Below are 4,811 nucleotides of genomic sequence, written 5' to 3' on the forward strand. Positions count from 1 at the left end.
AAAAAAGTCTTCATTATTTTAACTGCCCAATTTAATAAGCAAATTATAAAATACAAGAACAGGTATTTTATTTTTCATATATGTTCATTGTCAATTATCTCTAATAGAGCAAATAATTAAACCTGAATTATTGGGGTAATTCCCTAGAGTTGAGAAATAGTCACTGCCCTCCACTTTTAAATATTTCAGGAAGCAAGCTGATGATTTGATCCAGGCATTTCATTAATACGGCACAGGAAAAACATTAAAGTATATTTATGCACATATATACACTTTACTGGCTTATTGCTCAATGAAATTTGCCACGACCATATTTGGGAAAGAAAACAATAAATCTGATGTACACAGAGTCAGAAGTGACCACTAGAAAGCAGGAAGAGAGAATACAGGCTTCATAAATACTATGTGTTAGTAAAACTCTAAATACTGCATCTTACCATCACATCTGAAAAACTAATTCATATTGGCTTTCTGTGCTATGAACTGAAAGACTGGAAGAATGGTAATAAGACGCTACTCATGGATGTCACAGAATTTCCTTTTCAGACTATTTTGGTGTAAGGTACTTAATGACCAGGAAAAAAAAGCAGATTAAATCTGAGTGCAATTATATACATTTTGGAGGGGTATTCTGGTGGCCTCGAGTAATGAAGGGCAATTATGACTGACTGGTCATAGAAAACTCAAGTCAACTGCATTACAGAGAGGGCAGCAAACGTCCACAGGGAGGGGAAGCTGTGACAAAAATGATTGCAAGGAGTAGGTCTCAACTAGATAGAAAAAGTGAAACAAAGTAAAAAAGAGCTACTGCATAGGTATCTAACACCCAAATTCAGCCAGGACCTGAATTTATATAACATGGCATAGAAATAAATCAGAAAAGATCAAGTGAATTGCTGCAGTCCTTAACCCAGCTAGGGACAGGAATTTGCCTTGTAAAGTTCCTTTTTTCTTCAAGTGGATCTCACACATGGGCAAAACCCCAGGCATTCTGCCTAGGAAGGGCTCTGTCCCAGTTCCAAGAGAGGCAATCCAGTCAATCCTGTGAGTGATCAAAGCAGATAAACCTCAGACCTGCAAAATACACAAATGCCATTAGAAGGACCAGCAGACCCTACCCATGCCAGTAGCTGTAGCCAAACTACTGCCTCAGAAACCATCAAGAAAAGGAAGAAGTTAATTCTGGTCCTACTAAACAGCTACTCCCCACTTCCTCACCCCTCAGAAAAAAGCAATTCTATTGAGACATGCACAGAGTATTTTGAATTATTAACAAAAAATTATGCAACAGTTGGACAGCCTCATAGCATCTACGTGTATTGTAGCAACCACATAAGATCTACAACTTGCATTTTGAATATAATTTAGAAGACTTAGTTTGGTCCCCCTCCCTTTATTATTATTCTAAGTGTATGCAAAGAAAATACAATTGATGATTACGTGAATTCAATCTGGAAGGAAAACAAAACTCCAATTAGACTGGTAGCAAGTAAAAGAGAAACTGGTATGTTTGCTTAATTGAATATTATACTGAGCCATTCATTAACTCCACTAACATTTCTCAGCATAAAATGGTGATTAAGTATTGCAATTCTAAAGAAAAACCTTTAAGCTCATTCACTAAATATATTTAAATGGCATTTATGGAAAAGAACAGGACATTTCATTAAATGGTCTTAATGAATTTAACCTGAATAGGGGAGACTCGTGCTGGCTGACAAGATTTTTGAGAGTGAAAAAGAGGTGGAGAAGAGGTGATGTTATGTCAAAAAAAATTACATCAGTTTGTGTTAATGGATGCAGTCTTAGAAAACTATTTTAACTATTTCCATAAGTGGCCAGTACACTCTTTGAGCCACTCTGGGCTGGGATTTCTTAACCACGAGTTCTGAGTTTTGGATCAGACCAGAGCACATGGGGACAAGGCTATTCTAAGTATGGAAGCACTCATGCAAGAAAAAAGCCAAGTATCAAAGCCAGTTCTTAACAAAACTAGAAAGGCTAAATCAATTGAAATTCTAAAACATAACAACGGCTGAAGCTAACTAAGAAGAGAATGAGGATTTCACCTTTTTAGTACTGCCTCTCTGTGTTTATTCTCCCCTTCCTCCTTTACATTAAAAAATATTAAAAATTAATTAAAAGGCATTTCTAACTCTTTAATCATTCTATGTGTCTGCAAAGCCTGAGGCATTGCCTCAAATGCCACAAGCAATGCAAAGCCAAACAGAGAGCTTAAATGTGAAACTTCGGAGAAAATCTACACTTATTGAATCCAGGCCAGCCACAGTGGTGGGGATCTCAGAAGCAGCCACAAGCTGCCCTTAGGGTTCTGCTTAGGGTTCAGAGAGCTGCAGAGCCTGCAGCTCCTGGGACACTGCAGCTGGAACAGGCATGCCAAGGCCATTCCAGCTGGGCCACAACATTGCTGCTCCTACATCTTTCAAATTTTTCACCACCCATGGCTATGGTCATCTCAGGCTCAGTGACAAGATTCCATTCGGCTTCCAGTTAGGCTGGAGAGGGCAAGACAGCCTAGAGCTCCAGGCACATTGCAGCTGGAAAATGCATGCCAAGAGCATCATGGCAGGGCCACAATATTTCTGCAACAGCAGCTTTCACATTAGGGCCATGCATGGGGATGGGCGCCTCAGCTGCAGGGCCAAGCTTGTTCAAAGCTTAGTGAGAAAAACCTGAAAATTGGAAAACCCAAAATATTCTAAAATGAAGTGAAACCAGTGAAAAGATTCGTCTCAATTCAATGCACTTCCTTTCCCTTCCAATCCATTTCATTGGGTTCACTTCATTACAGAATTTCTTGGGTTTTCCAATTTCACTTAATGTCATTATGTTTCCTTTCCTGTCTTTTCCTTTCTAGTCATGCCTTGATTTCTCAAGTTATATGAAAAAGAAACTATTTACATGGAAAGCCCCTGACAATAAACTACACCAGATGGCTCTCTCTGCTATTTTTTCCTTATTTGTTTGAAGGAACCTCTTCTCCCTTGAAGAGAGTGCCTTTCCCGTGCCCAAAGCAATGAGGCGAGGTGGTATCAAATAACATCCAGGTCATAGCCATGCCCTCTCCTAGCTATTGCAAAATGTTAACCCTGTTCTGGCAAGAACCAGGACAATTTATCTGTCAGAAAGCACAAAATATTTTGCATTGTATCATTATCTCTTAAGTTATTTTCCTTAAAAACCAAAGGCACAGTTCAAGGTATGATAAGGAAAACATTTTTTAATGACTGCAACCAGTGACGTTGAAAGCTGCTTTTCTCCATTCTGGGTCCATCCCCTTCCTGCTGTGATCTGTGCTCATTCAAATTCCTACAGTCAGCATATACTGTCACACCACAGTCTCACATAAACCAACACACTAATCACAGTACCACCTAAAAAGAGGAAGCAACCCCTCATACAGTTTCCCATATTTCTGCTCTTCTTGGGGATAGGATACAAGGTGTGAATAGCTCTCCTGCTAAGTAGTTCATAGAATCATGGAATGGTTTGCATTGGAAGGGACATAAAGGATTCTCTACCTCCAACCGCCCTGCCATGGGCAGGGATGCCACCCACTGGATCAGGCTGCTCAGGCTACTCATCCAATCTGGCCTTGAACACTTCCAAGGATGGGGCATTCACAGCTTCTCTGGGCAACCTGTTCCAGTGCACCACTGCTCTCACAATAAAGAAAGTTTCCTATCTAAATCTATCTGCTCTCAGTTTAAACAGGTGTATGTTTGTACTTCCTTTGAATCACTCTAAACGCTCCCTGGAATTTTCTGACAGCAGAGGGGAATTTTGCTGAAAACAAACAACTTCCATTGCATGGTGGAAGACAGATACACAGCCAGTGGAAATCAGGAAATTCCAAAAATTCTTTGCATTTAAAGCTAGTGATTTACAAAGCCTAGAACTTGACTTAATTATAAGGTCAATGGGGAAGAGTTTCCATCAGCACACTGAACACAAGAAAAGGGACCTGACCCCTGTCTGAATCTGTAAAGTGCTGCTGAAGCGGGGCTGAAGGAAAGAAATAAGTATCAAGTCGCTTGTGGGCTAGCTGCAAAAGAGACATCACTTCTTCTGCCAGCAACATGACTGGCAGTAAATAATCACTGAGCCAGCCTGGCAGTGCAGTAGGAAAGTGAGGAGACTGCCACATTTCACTCTCCAGCATGGCTGCAACAAGCCCAAGGCTTGCTGCTTGGCAAGTGAAACATTGCCATTAATTGCTGACATTACAGGGAGAGGCTGATAGAGGCGGAACATCAGTTTTCTTATTTAGTCAGGAATACAAAAATCTGACTTCATTGCTGGAACGTGAGCGTGGAGAAGATAAAACCAATAGCCACGGTATAGGGTGTGTCCAACCCTCTTGGCCAGAACCACCAGTGAAGAAAATGCACAGGAGAGTGCTGTTCTGGTCAGAAGGTAACTAGGTAAACACATCAAATTCTGTCCAATGCAACCCACAGGGCAAATCCCGTACTGGCAGAATGAAGAAAGTTCATACTCCAGTGCCAGATGAACTGGGACAGCAGAACTTGTCCAGCATTTATTTGCTCTGGCTGCTATTTACCCCATCTTGTTTTGAAAAGCTGGCAGATGAAGGCCACTTTCTACCCATTCTAAGTGTTGAAACATGTCTCAGAGGTTCAGGACTTAGCACATGGGCAGAGAAAAGAAAAAAACACTAGTCCTTTTAATCTGACCCAATGCAGCAGAGAGAGATTTGTTTGGAAAGAAGTTTGACCCCCTAAACCTTTTAGGACTGATGGAGATGATGTATTGCAGTGCAACCTCTC

Source organism: Corvus kubaryi, unplaced genomic scaffold (assembly GCF_017639235.1).
Source record: "Corvus kubaryi isolate FWS band 111438036 unplaced genomic scaffold, C.kubaryi_AGA036_p1.0 37328, whole genome shotgun sequence".
In the NCBI taxonomy this organism is placed as follows: Eukaryota; Metazoa; Chordata; class Aves; order Passeriformes; family Corvidae; genus Corvus; species Corvus kubaryi.